General features: G+C 44.1%; 1 protein-coding gene across 3 annotated transcripts in view; it reads right to left on the reverse strand.

Annotated features, from left to right (window-relative positions):
- LOC105829072 overlaps positions 1–17795 on the reverse strand; it is a 100560-nt gene extending 82765 nt beyond the window's left edge. For 2 of the 3 annotated variants that reach the window (XM_036292467.1, XM_036292466.1), the window contains exon 1: positions 16495–17793. The gene's annotated coding sequence lies outside the window, so the exon portion shown is untranslated. Of the gene's footprint in view, positions 1–16494 lie in introns of all 3 variants that reach the window. The other variant, XM_036292468.1, reaches the window with a different exon arrangement.
- Between the last annotated feature and the right edge of the window lie 7044 nt (positions 17796–24839).

Here is a 24839-nt window from a genome sequence, read left to right on the forward strand (position 1 = left end):
ATTTCTTTTCGCACCTGTGTTTGGAATCTTTTTCTCTCAAACTAGTTGCATTCCGTAATATTCCAAAAGTCACACGTTCGGGTTTACCGAGTCCGTTGGCAGAAAATTCCGATTGTATCATATCGTTACATAACTGTTGAATCGAACCGATCGAACGAATGGTCGATCCTGAAGGAAAGGAGGAAGAGCGAGATGCAGGAGTGGATACCGGCGAATTCTCTCCGTCTTTCATCTCCTTATCGAGACAATCGACAGAGGATGCCGATCAGAAGAGGGACGACTTGAAAACTCAGAACAACTTTTTCGCCGGTCGTCAAGTTTCGCGACAATTCACGACGGAATCCCGGCCAATCCGCGCCGCGTTTATGAAATTCAGATCGGAATCGCGAAACGGAGCGAGAAGACGACGGAATATCGGCGCTTTTGCGAGTGTCGCGCGTTTCGCGGCGACGCGGCGGAGGCTACGCGAGAGAGAGGATGCCGAAAGAGTGAAAGGACGTAGGGCGCTGCGACGCCGCGAGACGCCGGGGGAGAAGGGGGGAAGGCCCGAAGAAGAAGGGGCGCGCGCTCACGTGCGCGTGTCTCTCTAAATTTAAATTTACGATTCGCCGGGCCGCCCGCCGCCGTCGCCGCCGCCGCTTGTCTCGCTCGTCTTCATCTCGCGTCCCGCGCTGGCCCTTGCTGGTCGCGTTGGCTGTGTGTTGTTTCCCGAAATCCCGAGAACGATCACGAGTGAGCTGCCGGCACTCCCGGGGATCGCGCTCAACGGAAACGCGACGAGCAGCTATCGAAGACCACGGAGTAAATGGGATTTTCGCATTCAACCGAGTTCGTCCCGCCGAGGTTTACCCGGCGTTGTTGTAACGCGACCAATCGCGGCACATTATACAATGTTAATTGCGCATGAAACATGCAACGCGAGTGTGATTATAAACCGGAGCGCCACGTCAATTAAGTAACGGCCTCGTTCACGCACGCGTCCTTTCCTCAAAACATTTTGCGGCGGGCGTGATTCGACTCCCCAGTCGATCGCGGACAGATTTGTCACGCACGCTTCTTCGGCCCCGTTTCGGTCGGGTTTTTTCTCACTCCCTCTCTCTCCCCCTCTCTCTTTCTCTTCTCTCCCCGCAAGTAGGAGGAATCGCGGCGCACCGAGGTAATTTATCGCCTCGCGAAGGCACGATCGAACGGCGAAGGCGTCGGAGGTAGCGCGAGGTAGAAACAGGAAGGGCACGCGGTGCAACGACCTCTTGTCGTCGCGCGCGACGAATTGCATTTCGGCGTCGTCGAAGTGTCGCCTCCTTTTCTTTCCGCGAGTTCTCCCTGCTGTGTATGTACCGTCCGCGCGCGCGCGCGAGTACGAGACACCGGTAGCGTAAACGTAAATGTTTTCATCGCCGATTCCAGCTATGCTCGATGAGAAGAAAGAATAGAATTCAAACGGTGAGCGTCGGGCAGCGCTTGTAAAAAATATTTCTTTATAATGCTTCAAAGAGAAAAGTCGACAATTTGTTGAAGTTTTATTGTAGAAAATATTCTTTATCTGCCCTGAGAAAGAAATGTTAATTTGACTAAATTTTTTAACTAAATTAAATTTTGTCTATTTCGGTATTTATATTTTTCAATTAACTATAAATACTTGAATTAAAGTTTGTGCACTTAAGTTACATGCATAAATTCTTGACAACATTTTAATTTAATTGGAAAATGTTGTCAAATCAACAATACCTTTTTCTCAGTGTAATTAAAATGTATTAATGTAAGAGGCAAAACGAGATAAATAAGAAGAAAGAGAGGCTATGTAACAAAATATATTAAATAGTTTACAACTTAATTCAAATCTATTTCAATCATTCGTTAAAAAATTACTTGATTGTTTAAAACATGGAATAACGATTAAGATGTTACTTAATTTGAAGTTGAATAAATAACAGAAAATAATGAATAGAATATTTGCAAGTTGCCAAAGCTTGTAGACAAGCGTAGTAGACAAAAATACAATATAAACAGAGTGTGAAAATGTACAATAAACTTCACGTTCTGATCGATCTTTTCTCTTATGCGTGATTTGCTTACAGATTATAATTCTTACACCGAATTCAAACAGTAGTCTGTTTACGTACGCTCGGCGTAGTAAAAAAAAAAACTAGGTGAGACAACTCAAGTGGTTTCGAAAGGCAAATTGGCCAAGATGGACACGCACACCGTGAAAACGTAGGGAACGAAAAAGCAAAGAGACGCTAATGAAAGTAACAAAATTAATAAAATAAAGCTAAACATACGAAGGCTATCAGAAAGTAAAAATTCAGCTGAGTCAATACAAAAAAGGAAACCGATTCCGAATGCTGAACTTGAACTTATTATTTATAGAGATTCCAGTACTGCGTAATGCGCAAAGTGCAACTTTAATTGAAAACTGGGAAACTTGTCGGTTCGCCACGGTTTTCAAACTTTATATCGATAACGTAGACGCGCGTGTTGTGGCTCGACCGTTAATTAACACGCGCGATGCGTATGCAAAAATAGAACGGAATAAAAATAATCATCACGACGGTGGAGAAAGAGGGAGGGAAGGGGGGGAGAAGGGAAGGAGGTGCCAGCTACGGGAGCAAAAACGGGAGAACGGGTGTGGGACGACGACCTGATGGGACTCCACCGAGTCAGCAATTTGGCTTTTCGCGAGCGATTAAAACGATACCGCGATGAAATCGATGCCCATTCGCGGATCGATAAATGCGCCGGCGATTTCCGCTTTCGCCAAATTCTCGGATTTCTCACGTATGCGCGCACGATCGAAAGCCGAGAAAGACTCGAAATCCGTGTTTCACGAAGTGTATTCAAAACTTGATCGATACGCGTGCCATCGCGCACGCGATACGTGAATTTTAATTACACAACCTCGATTCGGTTCGGCCATCGATATCTCGGCGCTCGGATCTCTTTCTTTTTTCTTTTTTTTTCTTCGAGTTTCGCTTCCCGCAGGCGGTACGCGTGCATGCGTATCAAAGGAGAAGTGAAAAAGGAGGATTAAATAATATTAAACGAATTATTATACACGGAGAGAATTTTCTCTTGAAATTTACCCTCAAAATTTCGTAATTGTGGGATAATGTGCGACCTCGAGGAATTTTATTATACTTTTAAAACGTACTAAAAGTACAATAGAATTTACTTTTAGTAAAATTTAGCCAAAGTATACTAAATATTACTAAAAAGTATAGTAAAGTTCTTCGAGGCCACAATTACCAGATTTTTAAGGGAAGTTTCAAGAGAAAATTCTCTCCGTGTAAATTATAAATTTCCTTCGCGCTGAAAAGTTTCCTCCTTCGACAGCCCGAGATCCCAAAAAGACCCGATGTTTTCGCGAAGACAAAAGCAAAGGTAATAGGTACGCACGCGCGCACTCATGCATTTAAACCAGAATCCAGCTGACCCACTTACAAGTTGGCGTGCGCGTTCCTCCGTCTCACGGCGTCTCCAGGCTCCCTGCGGCAGCTGCGTTATCGTACGCGCAGGTACAAGCGGCGCCGCGAGAGATAACGCGCTTTCGCGACGCACCGAGGACCGTTTTTAACGGTGTAGAAATTGCGGGAATGCGTAAACGGGAATGTAAAGCTGAAAACGTGCGCAAAAGCGTGATTTCGAGAGCTACGTGCCTCGGGAGGTGAGGCTGAAGTCTCTAAACGCCTGCGCCCGCACGCAGATCGCGCGGCCGTGATCGTGAACGTCGATAACGCGCCGGTCGAATATCGATATCGAGGGGGGGGGGAGGGGGGGGCTGCGGGCCGCGCGATCGCATCTCAAACCGATCCCGAGGAAGACGGCGGGCGAATGGTAACATCTAAAATCCACTTTCTAATCCATCGCGTCCGCGTTAACGCGATATCGCGTTTCAGGCCGGCGCGGCGAAACCTACCACGGATAGGCCGGCCGACGTGGGCGCGCGCCGTTATTAACGTGTGAACTATGACACTGCGAAATGATGCAGAAGACTGGCTCTCCTTCGATGCTCTCGGCGGACAGAGTGTATCATGGGTACACGCGGTTTTGGAGAAATAATATCCGTGATACGCCGTAGATATCAAATCTTGCTGTACGATCTGCACGCACGTGTATGTATACTCGTGGCTATTTTACGAGAATATGAATGTTTTATTATCAATTATAAAATACTTTCTTTAATATTTTATAACAGATGGTAGTTTCTAAAATAATGATAAATTTTAGAGATTCTCTATTAGAAATCCGTCGAGTGTACAAAGAAAAAAGTATTAGGTGTTTGTGACTATAATCGAATATTAAGATAGTTTTGGGATTAGCAGTTCTACTTTTGTAGTTATTGTTACTAGGGTTAGTAATAATAACATACAATGTGTTATACCGATTAAAGAATAATTATTATAATAATTGAAACATAAAAAAAAGTCTGTGATACATCACTTCATTTTCGGATTATATTTCTTAAACCAAAACTAAAAATAAAAATTTGGAAGCGTAATAAATAAGTTTAGAAAGTGTCTTAGTAGATTTTATAATATCGTTTTGAATTTGACAGTAATTAAGTTCCTTGCAAGCGTTTAACAAAATTGCCCCATAATTATGGACATTAATGCTACATTTTCCCTTTAACAGTGTATTACCTGTACAAAATAGTTACAAATTAATATGTATAAAGATTTCTAGAAACTTTTCACTTCAATGTAAAAGATCTTTCGTCGATTAATAAAATAATATTGTGTTACAAGACAATAAAGCATAACAATATTAAATATTAAACATTAAATTAAAATACTAACCTAATAATTGGGAAGTTACTTGTTATTACTATTGTTACCTTTTTGTAATTTTATTTTTTCTGTTTGTAACGGTAACAATAATGTCGTTACATTTTTACGGTAACGGTAATGGATTCAACCGTTACTTTTATCGTCACTTTAGTTCCTTGTTCTCTTCTGCGTCTATTCAATAGATTTGCACCTCTTCAGTGCGCAAATCAATGTGCCAGCTTAAATGTAATATGCAATTTTTTTCCCTTAATTTTTATATTTCATACATTTTATTTATATAAAATAATAAAAATATTGAAAAAAAAATTTTATATTCTTTACTTTAAATTGCATTCCGATAGCTATTGCTATTATTGTCAATATTGAAAGTATATAATATATACATGTAATATAAACTATAATACTGTTAATGAATATTAAAATGCATTCTTAATAGCAACATTAAGGTATAAAAACAATGTTTAATAAAAATTTTTGATAATTTAAGCATTTGTCTCAATTTCACTCTAAATTTCTATAAAATATACAACACACACAAATAAAGATATTAATACGAAGATGTGCAGTTCTTGTGAGACATTCCTAAGTATATAGTTTCAATTTTTTTACTAATTAATCACTTTCCACTTGATAAAGATTCAAATGTAAAGTTAAAATTGTATTATATCATTCTTATAATTTAATGTACCAGTTTGTCGATAAACAATAAAGTTTTTGATTCATTTTGAAATTATTACAGGCGGCAAGAAGAATTTATTACTATTTTTTAATATAAAAAGTTAGAAAAAATATTAAATGAATTTAATATAAAGAAAAACTTGCTATATAATTTAAAGTTTTGAGTTTTATACACAATACTGATTTTTGAGAATATAATTAAAATCTAACATCTTATTTTATACAGCATTACAAAAAAAGTAACATCAAAAAGGTTAACATAAAAAATTACCATAACTTATAATTATTTTCTATGTTAGCTATATTTAAATTGTGATAATTACAACTACATTTTCTCAAAGTAACACATTGCATGTTATTATTTTTATTTCACCGAAGACGTTAAGCAGTCTTGCTATTTTTCTCAATAACGTCCTAATGATCCTCCTCATATTATGATATTGGTACTAACCACACTGAGAGAATTTTCCCTTAAAAATTACCCTGAAAGTCGTGGTAATTGTGAGGCAACGTAAACTCTGAAGAATTTTACCATACTTTTAACAAAATTTACTAAAATTTAGTAATATTTTAATAAAATTGGGCAAAGTTTTGGTAAAATTTACAAAATTTTACCAAATATTATTAAATTATAGTAAATTTTGTCAAAAGTATAGTAATAAAATTCTTCAAGGTTCACGTTGTCCCACAATTACGTTTTCAGGATAATTTTTAAGAGAAAATTCTTTCCGCGCATTATTTTTTCATGCATACATTATATGTTATTATTGCCAACATTACAGCAGTAACAACTATAAAAACGAAAATTCTAATTATCTTAACATTCAATTATAATTATACAAACACCAAATGCACCTCAAATCACCAGGCGAATATAATTACTGAGATTTCAATCGCGATCTCGCATGGAATCTCGACTCCCACGTTACAATTCGCGCGCGATGCAAACCATCGTCCGGCACGGAGTATGTACGAGCGACTCCGCGTTCTATTAGCTCCCACGTTCGACGAGGATTTGCCGGGATGAGTTTCCATCCCGGGAGAGACGCAACCACCGCGCCGGGGCATTCATATTCCGCTCCGGGAACGGGTATTTGCGCGCGCGAGCGCGCGAGCGTGTACGCAAATACCCACCGCTCGAAACCAGATCGCTGTCGGGGAACGCGAATCAATCAGCTGATCCGGCAGCCGCGGTTGTTGCGGCGCATTCTTACGGAGGAGTGTCACCGTGTGCGCGCCGTGGCACGCGGATAACGCGGATAACACGTCGCTCGCCCGGCTGCCGCCGCGCGCGGAGAGCAGCGCATGCAAAACGGCTGGCTGCCGGTAGTCGCCGGCTGCCGGCGCGTAGGTGAGTGGACCAGGTGGCGAGATATGGTGCGAGAGGAGCGCGCGGGGAGCGCAAGGAACAGACTTGACGACGACGATGACGACAACGACAGCGGCGGCGGCGAAAAAGAGACGAAAAGGGACGGAGAAGACGAGAGAGAGAGAGAGAGAGAGAGAAGGCAGAAAAGCTGGAAACGAGCTAGCCTGCCGTGCCAGCGGGGACAACCGGGTGGCTGGAATGTGGGTTAGGCTCTCCCCATAGGTGGGCCCCGCTCTAATTATGAATTAATTCCTGAATAACGGTCGGTCTCGCGCGCAGCCAGCGAGCTCCGGGAGCTCACTGCGCGTCGTCGTCGTCGTCGTCGTCGTCGTCGAGTGAAAATGCGATCGGAGACGCGGAGAAACCGGTCGCGAGCGGACGAACCGCGATATTTCCAGCTACTTCCTGCTCCGCAGGAAGATAGCCTGACGTCACGTCGTCCCCCGTAAACTCGATTTACGATCACGCGCGCGATCGTGAGAGGATCGACTTGTCGCCCGACTTGCCCCGAGATGGAGATTTCGACGGTGCTCGATCCTCCTAACGGCCGCGGAACGTCGCATTCCACACCCGGAAATCGGTCGGTTTTAATAGCACGGATCACACTTAACGCTCTGTCATTGAATATTCTTATGGTCGCGGAGGATGCGCCGTCTCGCGCCGCGAGACAACTTTTTGCACGCGGCAGCGTAAAAATAGGTGACATTACGTATGCGTGTACGTATATACGTTGGATTTCGCAGCCGATCGTACGACATTTACGATCAAAACTATTGTTCGTTTTGCACTCGCGCTCGTATCATCGAATAAAGTTCAATATTTCATGACGTCTTTTTTTTTCTCTGCGCGGCGTGCAAAAACGTCGGGAAATCGTTGGACTCGGATCACGGATTAAAAATAAAAACCGAGATCACTTGCAGCTCGTCGCGCGATTAAAAATGATTTTCGAGTCTCGCGACAGTCTTAAGAGACATTTGAATGTACGCGAGGGGGAATTCCTATTGTCGCCGCGAATTTTAGAGGGAACGTCGCTTTAGAAATTCGTTAGGGAAGAGAAGAGAAGAGGCGAGATTCTTGACCTGGCTCGCACGAGCTCCTTTTAAACGGAACTGCCCACGGCAATGTATCGCGGATAATTCACGGTGAGACACGGCGAGCCTTCCTTTGACTGACGTGGCATTGACTTGTCAGGAGAGGACTCGTCCTGACAAACGATCTCAGCTATGACACCATTAAGCGCTCGTCGTGTACACCAATACCACGAGAACTCGAGAACAATTTCCAGAAAGACGTACGATATCTTTAGTTTTACACTGACGTTATCTATAACTGTTTCCTTTCTTATTCGATGTTAACAATATCGGAGGGAAAAAAAAAAGATTTTTCCACGTAATATTTAGCATTAGCAAAATATTAGCAAAACAGCATCAAAAAATTCTGATCGAGATCTTTCATTTTGCACCTGAGAAACGTATAAGAAATCACAAAGGATTCTTCGGATGATGATATTGAATATTCGAGGATCCGCGCAAGCCGGCGTTTAATGGAGAATATTGTGCCGGTAATTAAAGTCGACAATTAAAATCGATAATTATCGCGAGTTAATAACCGGTCGTTATCCCTAAAGCTAACAAATAGCGAGGAAACGTCCTTTCTTCGTTTTTCTTTATTCCTCTACAATCCCCCGTCGTAGATCTTATACCTCTCTTCGTCTCGTTGTTGACCGAAACGGGCCCCGGAGGGCCCAACTTTGCGGCACGGGGGGTGAACGCGCCGCGGACTGCCGTAGCGGTCTGCGCGCGAGGGCGGCGAAGGGCGCGGAAGGGCGAGGGGGAGAGGGGGGGGGAGGGCTGTAGGGACAGGGTGGATGCAGAAGAGCAGAGTCACCGATTTAAATTGAAGTCGGGGAACACCCGCGAGGGAGAAACGTTCGCTGGCCTATCAGGTTTAATAACACCCGGCACCGACTCTATCTGAAATTACGGATGTTGCTGCGATCGGGGCGGCCTTTCGTCTTATTCTTCTTCTTTCACCTCTTCCTCGCCTCCTCCCTCGTATACCCGATTCGAAGATCCCCGATCGAGATGATCGTCGAAATATAATTCATCGGGAGACGCCAGCCTCTCTCCCGATAGTAGCGCGAGAAACGTTTATGATGCGGGGCATCGCACCGGCGGGAGCGAGTTCGTATCGGAAGAAACTTTGCATCGCGGCGTTGTGAGATTTAACGTCTCACAAAGGGAGAACGCGTCTCTCGTGGACTTGGAAAAATTTTACATTAAAGTATACAGTTTATCGTAAAAGTAACATGTAACATTCAGTGGAATTAAAAATTGAATTGAAACCATATTTTTAAGTTTGAAGCGCGACTGCGCAAGTGACAAGACATCACAGCAAGCCAAAGTTTCACAGAATCAGTCTATAGTCCTAACATCTCTCTCGCAGCTTTTATTAAATACGCAATATATGTATATTTAAAATGTAATTTAATTTGTTTTGATCTTTTTAAATAATTTATTTTTGTTTTTACATTTTTAAATGAATTTAAATATACAGTGAAAAAAAATGTAGTTGATTGGACTAAATTTTTCAGCTTGAATTTATTCCGTTGAAACATTTATGTATTTAAATTAAATACATGAAATACTTGAACTTTAATTCAAGTATAATATTTACATATTTGGTTGAAATATATAAATATTTAAACTGAAGAAATTTAATCAATTTTTTGTCAAATCACATAACAAATTAACCATCTGAGAAAAAATAAATATTGAGGAAAAAAGATACAATATACATTTCAGGTTGTTCTCAAACAACAAAGAAAAAGATCATTTAACTCTAACTTTTTAGCTTGTTAGCATCCAAATACTATGCATTATTTTTACAACGTCAAATTCTATATTCTTGATATTAAACTCTGCGAGATACATACTTGGATGAATAACTAATTACACGCTAGAGTCAAGAACCAAAAGAGTAAATGTTGTACGTGACGATACGTAACATTTTATCTAACAAAAATTTCAAGAGAATTGTGAACATTTCTGAAACACCTTCACAATTTAATTATAAAATTCATTTCCTCGTTATTCATGAGTTTTTTTACTATGATATTTTAAAATGTCGAGAGAGTGACTTGTCGATTTATATCAGTTACGGTGTAATGGAAACGCTCGGTGACAACTTTTGCGGTTCTCCCTGGCGGAGAGGAATCGCGTGCTAATTCGATAATTAGCGCGACAGCGCTCGCAAAAGTATCTCGCCCACGGTCCATCCACGGTGGTGGTGGTGTCGCGTCAGGCTGCGGCGGCGATTCCCCTCCATATTTATAAGTTTCATACCGCTGAACTCTCGATTGCGCCGTAATTGAAAACCTTGCTGAATTAGTTATTAATTCCTCGCGGCCTAATTTATGCGAAACGGCCTATAACTATTCATAGGGAGCGCTGACTCTTCGTTACTGTCCGCTATAGAAAACTATGATTTGCGTTGATCTGTCATACGAGCATAGTCGAATTTGCATATCCGCGTGATCGATTATCATCGACGAAATCGCACTGTCGTCACATCCATCTACGACGCCTGCGCGAAACAATGGGAGGAGATTTATCGAAAGTTCCCAAAACAGCGATCGATCTTCGCTTCGGTTGTGTAACGAAAAATTGATTTGAAAAATAAAAATGAAATTTCTCACCCAAGAAACAGCAATTAATTGTAAACATCAACTTAACCGCATATCTGATGTAATTTCGTCGGAGTTTAATGAAGCGCGAGCGGTTTTTGAAAGCCCCGAGGAAAAAATATGTGGATTGACACATCTAAATAAATTAACTATGCAAATACATATTAGGAGAGTGCGTGCTAACGTGACAGAGGGGATATGTTTTCCAGGCTGTGCGTAGACCTCCGAAGCGGGTACAAATAATAAACGCGAAACGATGGCACATGTGTCCGTCATTTGTCATGTGACTTGCCTTTGTCTTCGCTTTTTAATTTACCTATTCAGGGCGCGCGGTTTGACGAACGATTGGGTTACAGGCGGACGGGAAAGGATGAGGGAAGACAAGGTAGTTGTACGATGAGGGAAAAACTCGTGACGCCGAGAGGTGAAATAATTGTCAATCGATCAAATAAGAATAATGTCCTATCCTCTCTCGAGAAAAAACCGTCTCGAGTCATTTTCTCGTTCGTTATAAGAATCACCTTGCAAGGGTAATAATTTTATACAACGACATAAAATCGCGATATTAAGCGCGAGGGAAATTTTTATGTAAAGAGTTTACGTCAAGATGAGATTATGCGTCGGTAGGATTTACTTCCTCCCGTTTGTGCCATCCGAGACATAAAACTCTTTGGCATTACTATGGCTAATTAAGACGCCATTAGATAGGCAGATGCTAAAGATTAAGGCTCGCGAAAGAATAGGACGGGGAGGCGAGCGATGGGGGGAAAGAAGCAGAGAAAGGGCCGAAACGAAGGTGAAGAAACGCGCATTGGAACTGTCGGGTAAAGCCGCGCGGAGAAGGCGAGGGGGGGAGGAAGAGGAGGAGAGGTGGGAAGAAGTCAGACGAAAGAAAATCACGCGTGGTTCGTCATAAGAGGAATTCCTTTGGCGATACTGGAACCTCTCTCCTCCTGCTCTCTCTCTCTCTCTCTCTCTCTCTCTCTCTCTCTCTCTCTCTCTCTCTCTCTCTCTCTCTCCTTGCATCTTTTCTTCCTCCTCTTCCCTACACTCCGTCCATCTCTCCCGTCTCCCCTGGCCCAGAGACCCCGTGCTTTTTTACTGGTTTATGGGATTTTTTTCACGCGGACCGCCGAGTCGTACATCAGAGAGGGCTGACTGTGAATCTCCTCTTTTCTCTCTTCCACCGATACGGACCTCGGATTCACGCACCGTTCGAGAAAGCAGAAAGAAGAGAAAGAGGGAAGAGGGGCGGTGCGCGGGGGGGGGAGAGGGGGAGGGGGAAACAATAAAAAAGAGCAAATGTCAGCCGCCATAAAAACAACTGAAAGTATTAAAAACTTTAGGCCTTTTACTGCCGAGCTGCCTTGGAAGAGCACGGTCGGATATGTGCGCGAGAAGTCAACGACGACGACGACGACGACGACGACGACGACGACGACGACGACGGGCACGATGCACCAAGATGTTTCGCGGCGATGGTACTCGCGCAATTAAAGTCGTTGAACGTTCGAGTTTGAAATTATCAGTGTTAAATTAAAGTCGATTGCTCGCCACCTTGCACCTCGCACGGCGTGAAACACGACGCATTCGTTTTTTTCTTTTTAAATATGTTTTTAATTAGAGGCAGACTGCCAAGTATTATTATGTATTTATATTAAGTATATTTTTTTGAAGTATGCGCCACGGCTGATATCATCGTAATTAACACCGTACGTGTATTTGCATCGCAGATAACAAAGCCACGTGCGCGTAAGTAAAATTGAATATATTACTCGCGCGAATGTGAGCGTTATTAAAAGCACAGGAAGATTATATCGTATCCCGCGTTTTCATCGACATATCACGCGTCACGTCTTCAAGTTTCATTTCGCCGCCGCTGCCGCGGCGTATGGTCTTAATTAGCATCGTACACACACACACACACACACACACACACACACATATATATATATATATATAATATTTATTTATATCCGATACAAGCGAGATAAAAATCTACACGCAATTAAATGCTTAAAAATTTGACACAATTCGCGCGAGTGTACTCAACAGCGATGACGATGACTGACGGCTTCGCACGTAATTAACAAAATTAGCATACATAGTTACATCGGGTGGGATGACGTACAATGAAAGAGGGAGAGAGGAAGCGTGCAGAAATTAATCGAGTTTGTGCGGAAATATTGTAAACAAAAGCAAAGATGAGGATCTGGCGCGGAGGGGAGGGGGCGCGGCGAACCGTGGAAGAAAAAGAAGACGACAGGGGGGGGGCCGAGGGGGGCAAGGAGGACGGCCGGGACCCTCGTAAAATTATCGTACTTTAATAAAACGTGTCGTGCAAAACGCGAGGATAACGAGAAAATATAGGGTTCGAAAGACTCGTGAAATTTATAGAGCGATCTGGCCGGCGCGTTGGCTGGCGCGCCGGAGGAGACTCGCTTTTTCGAGAGGATCGTCGCGCCGTTCGTTCGGTCGGGAGTTTGGCCTCGAGTTGGTCTCTCGGCTATGCGGCCACAATAAGATCCCGAATAAATCAGCTGGACGGTTCGCGTCGCTCGGGCGAATGACTCGGTAGCTCAGCGGATAAAGATTCGTCGCGCCTTCGTAGAGAGGCGGCGGCGGCGGTGGCGGCGGCGGCGAATTCCCTGGGGAAAGTCGCGCCGGCGAGAAGTCGACGGGGAGGTTTCGACGTGGCAACAGGTGTCCCATGGAATATGCGTTGCGGTCCAAGTCGGTGTTGAAGTCGCAATTGTCCGAGGAATCGCCCGAGAAAAACCCGTATTCGACGTGGACGCGCACGCGCGCACGAACACGAGCGTCTCTCGACGGCCGAAGGCTTTTTCGATCGGCAACTTCATTTCCCGAGATTATAAAATAGATGTCCCGTTGATAAATATTTAATTAAACTCTTTTAATTTAAATTCTTTTCCCGATTACGGTCCGCGCGCTGATTGATATGTATGAACGATCCGCGAATATAATCAACGAGCGTTACCTTCGGTACTGCCGCACCAGAAAACCATGCATGGTATAATACGTTCGATTGGAACGCCGCGTGTACAATAGTGCATAAGCAATTTACTGCGATCGGAAACAAGTCGAGAGACGTCTCTCTTTTCCCATTTGCCTTTAACATAAATTTCCCAGACGAGACGAGCGCGCGAGCTCACAGTCATTTTCTCGCGGGGGATTTGCGCCTCGTGCGGGCTTCTTTTTCGGCTACAAAGGCGAAATCTCTTACTTCAAACAACGGCTAATTCAGCAAATTAAGATAGCACGACGATGAGGAAAGTAGCACAAGCGAGAGAGAAGGAAGGAGAGAAGGAGAAGGAAGCAGCAGCACGCGGAGCACCAGTTTAGTAGCAAACGCCGTAAATTCTCGATTCTTTAATCTCGGCAAACCTCCGCGGCGTTCCTATCATCCCCTCCCCCGCCCTCCCGGGAGACCTGACCCGCGGTCTAGCGAAAGATCGCGGTGCTCCTCGAGGGCGTCTTGCGCGTACACACACACACACACACACTCACATTACACGTCGAAACACACACATGCACACACGACGCGTCGGGGGAGCCTCCGAGCAGTAAATCTCACGGACAAACAATCATAATTTTCGAAGAGCTAACAAAAAGCAAGAGACTCTTTAAAGGGAGCCGATGCCAGGCAACATGAAATGCGGCCGCCTCCGCTTCTCCAATTGTTTCGTGGTTTTCTTCCCCTTCCTTCAGCACGACCCCTTTCTTCCCTTCCTCTCTTTCTACCGCTGTTCTTCTGTACCCTGTAACGTATATCAACCTACAGGATTCTCCGGTTGTCCTTTCCTCCTCCTCCTCCTCCTCCTCCTCCTCCTCCTCCTCCTCCTCCTCCTCCTCCTCCTCCTCCTCGTCCTCCTCCTTCTTTCCGATTCCTATTCCACCTTTCCTGATTTCTTCATTTCTTCCTTACGGCGTCCTCCTCTCTTCGTCTGCCTCGTCTTCTTGGTCCCTTTGTCCTCCGTTTTTGTGCGCTTCCTTCTTGATTATTCGATCGATCCACGCGATTCTACCATCGTTTTGTCTCCTCGCGTTTTCGCGCTGTTTAACCGCTTGACTCTTTTGATTTATGAATTTGTGACGGATTCTTTTTTCTTTGATAACTTTTATTTTTTGTATAATGATAAATTCATATTTTTGCTTTTAAGATGCACTCCTGCACATTATTGTTGGTTAATGTTTAGTAACTAGCCGAGATAGTTATTAAAAACTTTTTTAAATCTTTACCGCAAAACGATTACGATGTTACACGTATTATAGCAAAGAAAATATTACATGTTTGATTAGCGTTCACGTACGGCGAGATAATAACGTTAATCTCACGCCGTAAATAAGAGTATTACGGCAGGACGCGCTTACAGATAAAACGAGTACATTATTTTTTCATTGCCAGAACGGAACGTGTTGCGTTTATGAAACGGCGTAAGACCACAGTGAGCATGAGAGTCTGCATGTAAAATGAACGTAAAGAAACGCGGCAATAATTTCCACGAGAGGGAGAGAGAGAGAGAGAAAGAGAGAGAGAGAGAGAGAGAGAGAGAAAGAGAGAGAGAGAAAGAGAGAGAGAAAACGAAAATCGGGGAAAGGAAGTGACATAATCTCGCACGAGAACCATCCTGTCGGGGAAATTGAGGTCGAATTCCGGCAGGAAGGTCGACGTTCTTCGAAATGATAATTTTCAGAGCAGTGTCACGACTGCATTATCCGTACGACTATAGACGATTTAACATCGACGCGTAGAGAGAACAATGCCCAGTCGATATTGGATGATAATATTACAGAAGAGAAAATTAAAAGTCGAATCACAATACGAAATGCAATTGGAGGAAAACGTGAACGTTTAGTTAGACGGTTGAATAATTTCCGCCTGGTCGATTCGAACGTAAAACCTTTGGATGAATTTACTTTAGCCCGGCGGGGTTTTTCCTAAGCGCGATTTTTGTGCAGCAAACTCCGTGAAACCAGGAACAATTCCGCGAACTAATTTCGTTCTCTCGAGAGACGCGCTTCGAAGCGCGTAAAGTCCGCGGAGCTCAATTGGGACAAGGAAGCTGCCAACTTCTTTACAGCTCGTGGTGCTACGACCCATCACTGCTATGCGGCATAATTTAAGTACATTGTCGCTAATGTTGTTCAGCCAAGAAAAGTTTATGGACGACGCTTATTGGCCATATAGGCGACATAAATAAATGGCAGGAATGCGGAAAGTAGCAAAATCGGTGGAAGGTTCACGCTTAGCAGAAACATAACTTCGTTTATTTGTTTCAATGTAGAATTAAACAAGACTTGTTGACAAAATCGGTTTCAAATTATGGTTAATGAATGTATACACATCGATATAGCTTCGCGAGCGGCAAACTGTTGATTCGTTAAAATTTTGTAATGTACATTTTAATGATACTTTTGTACATAGATTATTCTTAAAAAACATGATTTAAATGAAAGATTAATTATATAAAAAGATTAAATAAAAGTTAACTAGGAGTTAATACATCTATCTACTAGATCGATAGATGAGTTAAGAAGTTAATTACACACTTTACTCTCTAAATTATAGTCAATGAAAAGTCGACCAAGTCAGTGAAAATATACTAACTTTTAGTGACGTACTTATAATCACTTACTGATTATCAATCAGTGAAATACACTAATCTTTCAGTGAGAATACACTAATTCTAAAGTAAAAATCACTGAAAGACAGTGAATATCCACTGATTGCGGTTTTGTGAGAGAGTATCTTTTTGAAATAATTTTGACAAATTGCTGCAATGTGTTTCTATCAAAATACGGACGTTAAATAAAGTGTGAAAAAACCTTTTCCTACAAAATTATCCCTCGGAATTTTATATATCAGAATTTTCCGGCAATTTTTTCCACTCCTCAGACTAATGGCTTACATAATAAGACATCGATCGCTCGTAAGAACCGGAAGTAAATTTTACCTCTTGCGCTCTAGTTGGTATCACCGTTCCTGCCGCGAATCACTCCCGTCAACATCACCATAGTTCTGACGCGCGTTTTCCAGCGATGAGATTCGCGAGCCAGTCGTCGCGATTATCCACACTAATTCATCCCCAACTACCAATGCTCCAGTTCACTTGGAAAACGTGACAATGTCGTTCGCGCACCAAACTCACAGGATCCTCAGCGATCTCACTCACAACCGAACGATCCAGATTCGAGTCTTCGAGATTCGATCGCCGACCGAGATCCTTGTCACGAGGCTCTCCGAGACCTTTTTCGGGGAGTCCTGATTCGCGAGGAATACGAAGCACCCGCCAGCTTCTTCCCCTCGAAATCTCCCACTGGGATCACTTCCACCCTCATCGAACACTTTTCGTGCCACCCTGAACACTGTCACTCGAGATCCTCGGACCCTGAGAAGCATTCGAGCGATCATTCGGCATTCTTAATCGACTCGTCATAATCTTGTCAACGCGAACAATTACCGATCCTCCGAACCAACAGCCATTGATTTTTGTCCTGGCGGTCAAATTTCATAGTGCACTACTTTACAATTAATTTCTTTAACCGGTGATTATCACAAAACTCGAATTAGAACGTCTACTTTACTTTTCTAGAACGACGTGAAAGGAGAATTGTGTGTCCCCTCGTAAAATTGAAAGATGACAGTTTTGTAGTAATGACACTTAATCAAGGTCCTCTATTATAAGTATGCACCAGAATAGCGACAAGTAAATGTGGTTTCCTGTGTCGGTCGCGTTATCGTGATACTCCAAAACTGTCGTTTTCTGTCGGATCCTCGTTGTTTCGAGACGACACGCGCGGGTTCTCCACCCGTGAAACTCGGTACCCGTGTGTCTTCGGTTCTCGAGGCTGTCTAAGCACCCGCGACGAGGAGGGAGGCACGCGCTCGCGCGCGAGCGCGCGCGCGCTCGTTCGCCTTCGATCAAGAGGGGGGAAAAAGTGGGGGTGGTCTTCCGAACTCCACGTCCACGAAGAGGGCGGTTCGTTTCGCGTCTTCCTCAAGCTCGTGGAAATTCGCTCGCCACGCGGTTCAACCACCACCCCCCCGACGGCAAACAAGGGGGTCGCCACCCTCACAATGATAACTAACTGTCTCGTCACCTCCAGAAATCTCAGGGTGGTTCTCCAGCGAGCCCAGAACATCAGTCGGGAGAGTGCGCGTGGCTCGACTGGCGCGAGATGACTGAACCCCTCCAAAGGGTGAGAGACAGAGACGGCGGAGAGGGGAGGAACAGGGGGAAAGAGAGGGAACACGCTGCTCTCCCCCTGGCCCTCCCCTCTTTCGCCGAAGGAGAAAGACCACGAACTTCGGGGGCCCCCACCAGTCTACCATCCATAGGTCGCCCCACCCCGTCGGGAGCAGTGACGCGTCGCATTCTCCCCGCCTTCGCCCGACGTTCCGCCGCCTCCCACCCCCGACGGTGCACGTCGCTGCCTCTTTCCCGTCGGCCCCCGACGTCGTCGCGGTACCACCACACGGCTCTACGATGACGATGACGGGGGCAAAGAGACGGAGTTCTGCCACCGCCGAGCGACTCCTTCCTCTTCTTCCGCTCCTTAGCCGCTGTCGCGCGCATTCGTCCACCGGCTGGCGAACCGCACGCACCTCTCTGTACGTTGCCGTTGTACCTCCCTGAGATGCCCCTGCACGCGCGAGTGGGTGGGTAGACTTGTGGGGGTAGTTTTTCGCGGAAAAAGAATATTAACCCTATCGAACTAACAAAATTATTTCGCAGTAGAGTGAGTAAATTATTTTCATTGTCATGAGATAATAGTGTATGGCATGACGATGTGAATTTTTATCATATAATTCTTAAAAGTTTATTTAAGTAAAGCTAATTTTTTGCTAATGAAAAGATTAGGTCAACACAATTTTCTTTTTCCGATATAAAAAGAAATTTTGAACAAATTTATTTTAATTATATCGTTACCACTCGTATACAATTTCTGTATTTGTTTCACATTAGACAATGTTTAGAATTTCATTATACGACAGGAAAATTGCAATACAGAAAAAAGGTAAAACTGCTTGTTCGATGCACCATTACGATTCGCGAATGGCAAGAAACGAGTACGAGTTTCGAAGTGTATAAATTTTTTATCCCTGTGTAGAATCACCCCGGCACAGAAAAGTTCCGACCAATGACATCACTCGAGTACCCTCGAACGACACTCCCACTTTCTACCCCCAAAAGGTTTTTACGATGCTGTCGATGCTTATCGCCGATACGTTACGCAGGGGTGACGATTATTTGGGGTTTCTATGGATGTCAGTAATTGAGAGAAAACGAGGAATACTATGGTGTGTCGCAAAGATTGAATACGATCAAAGGATATCAAAGGGAACAATAATTAGTTTTTTTTTTAAATAAAAAAAACTCCAAATCTGAAAAATTTTAAGACACATTTCTTACTATATCTTTCACAACAGTCCAATTAGTATTACTGTATTGTATGTCATGTTATAGATAAATAGTCTATATTCAGTGTTATTGTAGCCATTCGCGCATTAATTAAAAATAAGTTACCTTTATTCGTTAAATCTTTCAAACAAGTGGCGCGCGGCGATAATATTAGAAAGAACGGATTTTACAAGTTTTCTTCCTCGCACTTCTTATCATTCCCGTTACGTTTCTGATACATCGCGACATTAATATCCCTTCCAACTTTTAGATTGACGTTTCCGAGCTATTTACATCGTGCGGGTAGCTTGTAACGGGGATTAAGAATGATTAAAGCTGAAAAGAGTCATGAACGAAAATGGGCTTGATTCACGTGATTATACCAATCCGTCGTGTGAACGTTCTTTTGCCTTTTGATTTCTTAACGTCCTCATTTATCACAATTATTGCTCTGTTCATATTTGTATTCCTATTTCTTCTTTGCTCCGGTAATCGTCATATTATGCGTCCGTCGACTTACGGAAATTCCGCGCGGATTACTCTCTTTAGTGAAACAACTGCATACATTATGTTACTTTCCTATTTATAAAATAAGATGCTATTAATTCCATTCTTCAATCTATTGTTGTCAGTAATTATTTCATGAAAATATTTATTTAACATCTTATTAGAAACATTTATAGAAACTTTTATATTTAAAATAATTAAATGTTTACATGTGAAACCTTTTTCTTCAAAACTTTTTTTTACCTTTGATGGGACAAATCAAAATCCCGAAACAGGAAGACCGTTTAATCCCTTTCCCGTTTCCCTATTACGAAACGACCCTATTTCGTCTCGCAATAACCAGTTGATGATCAGGTAGTCGATTTTCGGAAAAAATAGAATGTGGGAAAAATGTCACGGCGTCCCGTTAGGTCTCGAAAGGGTTGAAGTGGGACCCTTCGAAAATGGGTCAGAGTGCTGACGCGTTCTCTCGCTGGCTCTCTTTCCCCTTCTCTCCTGGCGTTTTCTTAAAGGGCCTTAATCCACCAATAAAATATCGTGTTTCCCCAGGTATCAAAAATACTGCGGGACCGCGTGATTTTGCGTAATGTGCCAATGATTTAACCCGTCCGGAGCTGCATGCGGCTTCCAAAAGGGTTTCGATTTCCGTCAAAAGGGGTTTTACCGTTTCGAGGATCGTGTGAGAAAACTATTAGCGTAAAGAAACCCCGAAGGAAATAACGGAAGACGGCGCCGACCGCCCAGGGATGAATGGAAAACCTATTTCTGATTTCAGGTATAACCAGCGTCTGGCTCCATTTGCTTCGTATTACTGTTCCAATAGATGACACCATATGGATAAGACAATGGGAGTAATTATAGAGAGACGGAAACACGTAAAATCTGTTTAAATTATAAACGGCAGATGTACGATGACGCAATTTATCTTTAAACTACAATTTAGATTATATTCCAGTAATTCTATTAAAGGAATTAAAAGAATCTCTACGCCTTGATAATCGGTGAGGGAAGGATTTACGGAAACCTGAAGAATCCGGCAGACAAACCAAAGTTGAATGCTCTCTCTCACTCGGAGCACTCCCCAAAGTTTAAAAATACCGCTCAGTCTCAGCCCTTCCAGTGAAAATATGAATTTTTTATCTCTCCCTCGCGGGCCATATGGCTGATGCGAGCGTCTCCCGAGGGTAGGAGGACAAAAAAGAGAGTCGGGGAGTAGGGAGTAGCGCGGTGAAAAAAACCGGAGAAACTCCATAAGACGAATATTTTTAGAGTCGAATTTCTCCAAGGTAGTTTCCGTGGTTCCGTGCGGGGAACAGGAAAGGGAAAAGGGTTGTGTTTTTTTTTTACCGTATCCTTTCCGCGTCTACATTCTTCGCTCAACGTTTTCCCCTTGTCCACCCCTTTCACGTTTACGGGATTCCTAGATGAACCAGATGTCATCTTGACAAATCTCTCTCAGCAGTCTGTTCTCTATCGTTAATTTCTCATATCCTATGTCTAAAAAGGTGAAAAAAAAATTGAGGTCCAAAAGAAGTCCAAAGATACAACGCGCGAGGATTAAAACGGGCAACATTCGCCTCTCAAAGTTGCTGTTCCTCGCAACGGCTTGTTTTCCATTAGTAACAGATTATCCCACGACGGACAATAGAGGAGGCTTGGTGTTCCGGGCTTAGAACGCCGTGTAAATCGGACGCGGAACGACGTCCCGGGGACGACGACGCGACGCCGCCACCGCCGGCGCCGCGAGCGTCGCGAGTACGGCGGATCTGGGATGCGGATTTTGCAAGTGGTGCGCGTGTCGTCGGAGTGCCGTATCTACGAGCGTTGTACTCCGAGCAATGCATCGGGCACGGGCGGCGGCGACGGCGGTGGTTCGTACTCGTCCGACATGGAATGTGGTCCGGTTCTCTCGAGAGTGTGCGCGCGGGCGCGGGCGCGGGCGCGGGTGAGCGGCGGCAGAGAGCGCGCTGCGCGCTATAGTTCCCGTTTTTTATCGCTTCGTAATGCATTAGCCATAATAGCCGCACGCACTTAATGGACTGTAGCCCTCGTTACAGTGCGCCACGTCGTGGGTGGATACGCTGCTCGTCTTCGTCTCACGGCTCGGCCGTGCGCGCGCTCGTTCGCTCCGCCGGGCTGTTGTCTCGCTCCGCGTTGTCAATCTCCGCGGGCGCATCGATTCGCCGAGGATTTTTGCAGACCCTCTCCCAGGAATTTGCGACAAGTCCGCGGTCCATTGAGACTCAGACATGTGGGAGATACAGAGATTTAAAAATAATTATGCTAGTTGCTAAAATGCCGAAACTTTTTGCAGAAAAATTATTATGTTTCAACGTTCTGCAAAAACTCGATGGTTCAAACTATGTTACAAATTTATGGCTCCTACACTAAGAAAAAAATGTTGATCTGACTAAATTTTTCAACTTGATTAAATTTCTTTAGTTCAAGTATTTATGCATTTAACCTAAATACATAAAATACTTGAACTTTAATTTAATTATTTATATATTTGACTGAAATACATAAATAGTTGAATTGAAGAAATTTAATCAAGTTGAAAAACGTAATCGGATTAACAACTTTTTTTCTCACTGTAGAATAAATCAATATTAAAATAATCATTAAATGCCATACGAGCCTCCCCGTTGTTGTAGCGTAAATTAGGAAAATAAAAGAAAAGAGGTATACTTAATGTTTTTCAAAATAAAAAATTAAAATTATTATTCTCAGATCGGTGTATCCGACTAAATCTTTAGATGTCGCAAATAGAATTATTCTTGTAGTGTAACCGAATGAAATGTTGCGCAAAGAACAATATCTCCTTGGCACGATCTGGAAACTTCATTTGTTTGTGCAGGGTTTCGTACATTTAGTATGTCTCTCGTATTTGGTGCATCGCGATCTTATATATCCCCGCGCATGCAATTTCGTCCGCTCTCGCAGTAAAACCATTACTCGCGTATTACCTTCCATCATTCGTCAAAGCAATCACGCTCGCTATTCTCCTTAAACAAATGGAGAAATCCGCATCGGCGATCACGATCGCATCGATCAATAATCACGCCTGCGAAAATCGCATCCCACGGTAGCGTTATTATTTACCGGCTTCGTCTCTCGTACGGGGGAGCATAGAGAGCCAAATAACTTTCTCTACGACGCTCGACGTCGGCCCGATGTTATAACATGGAAATATGCTTTCGCAAACGATCCGTCAGTGCTTAAATTAAAATATAATATATCACATGGGAGGAAAAAAGAACTGACCCGATACAGTATGATCGTGCTATTCCCTTTCTCCTTAACTCTTGCGGTTATGCTGCTATTAAAGTTCGGGGTACCAAGCGCTCTTTCGAAATGTCACGGTCATCTTTGGCTCTCGTTTGGCACGACCTTAGTTCAAAATTGTGGAAAACTTACAAAAAGATGTCAAGACTACTGTTAAGAAAAACAATTATTCAATTTACGTTTTCTTCTTTTAACTAACTGACAAAAAATATAATATTTTCTTGAGGATGGTCTTAAAGTGTACTCGTCACAAATTTTAGAAAAATGCCATAGTATCATATTTTTCAAAAGAGTACAAATGCTTTTTTTGTGGGTACATGTGATAACGATACTCATTGTCGTACAAAACAAGAATTCATACTCTTTCAAAGAATATTATAAAATTTATATTGTGAAACTTTTCGTCGAGCAAAAGTCAGAGTAAGCAAATTAAAATTTTGCTCTCGATTAACGTATATTAGGATTCAGAATATTTCGAATTTGATGCTTACGGTAAACTCAGGATTCGACATGATTGACGGTGCACTACGTACTTTTCTGCGCGCAGGTATGCTCTTACGAATCGAACCACCACGAGCCAGGATCCCCCGCGATCATCGGTCGTCACCTGGATCCAGAAAACAATTTCGCGAAACCGGGTAACAAATCCAATCGGGCGCGCAACGCACACCGACGCGCGTTAATAACCGGCACCGCGCGGGCGCGCGCGCACGCACACGCGCGTCCGTCCGGGCTTTAATCTCACGTGCGTGTCCCCGGATCGAGGAGCACACTCTGGCGGGATTACTCACACGCCCTCGTAAACGGCACACACGCACGCGCCCCGCGAGCACGCCTGAAATATTCAAAGGCTCCTCTCTCGCTCTCCGTTCCCGCTCCGCGCCGCCCGCTCTTTCGCCGCGTGTGCGTCTCTCTCTCTCTCTCTCTCGGCGAGACTGGTTTTCGATATGACTCACGCGTGTAACGCCGTTCGATGCCTGTATTAGTGTGCTCGTATATCAAAACCAGTAGGCACCCCCGACATCGCGCGGGATTCGCGCGCGCACCTTCGCGCTCCTCCCCCCCCCCCCCCCTCAGCCATCCTGCTGCGGAGAACGGACGCGTGTACGCGCATACGCGCGAACAAGTCGCCGGCTCTCCTACAACGGCGTGTTCCCTCATTTTTGCAGACTATCTTAAGTCTAAGTCGTTCTATTTAAGCGAACGCATGGAATTAAGTAACGACCCCGCGCGCTGTCTTTCACGCACCACATCCGCCTCGCCTCGCTACGCGCGGCTCGCCTCCTCACCTCCGGCACGTCGTCGTCGGCACTCGGGCTGCTAATGTTTTGTTCGCCGGCGCTACACGTGGCCGTTCCGTCGCCCGCCGCCGCCCGCTTCCGATCTTTTTCTCTTCTCCAGCGCGCGAGCGAGCGAGCGAGCGAGCGAGCGAGCTCGTTCGACCGATGACGGAAGACGGAGCTCGGAATATTTTTTTATTTGTTATTCGTACAAATTGCCGGGAGCATTTTGTTTCGCTGATAGACATTTATTTTCGCATTTTATTTATTGTGGGAACGGGACACGCGGCAAGGGAAGCGCCCAAGTGGGCGTCTATTTTCGATCTAAGCGGAAATAAGACCACACAGGCCAAAACAACAAATCGTGCGCGGTGCGGGGTTAAAATCCCATTAGCACCGTCGCTACTACGGCGATAATACGCTCGTTTGTTGAATCAATGAGATTCATTATAGCCGGCTCGACGACATCGGCCGCGACCGGCACTTGTCAATAAAAAGCCGTCACGATTCCCGAACACCGGGACATTCCCGGTCGCCGCGCCGTGCGCGAGGCGTTAGGGAAACTAAATCGCGATAATCGCGTTTCTTCAGCATTATTATTTCCTGTGTAATAATCGACCGCTCGTAGAACGCCTTAATGACGATCATTACCGATAATGACCGTAAAAAGTGGAAGATCCAAATTCGCAATCTGAAAACGGCCCCTCTAACGGTCGTCGTGGCTGCCGGCGAAAATTTTAATTCCGATCGGTATACCGTTTCTCACGAATCTCTCTCTCTCTCTCTCTCTTTTTTTCTCGCCTTAATTTCGCTGGAATAATCAGC

Source organism: Monomorium pharaonis, chromosome 9, assembly GCF_013373865.1.
Source record: "Monomorium pharaonis isolate MP-MQ-018 chromosome 9, ASM1337386v2, whole genome shotgun sequence".
NCBI classification, from domain to species: domain Eukaryota; kingdom Metazoa; phylum Arthropoda; class Insecta; order Hymenoptera; family Formicidae; genus Monomorium; species Monomorium pharaonis.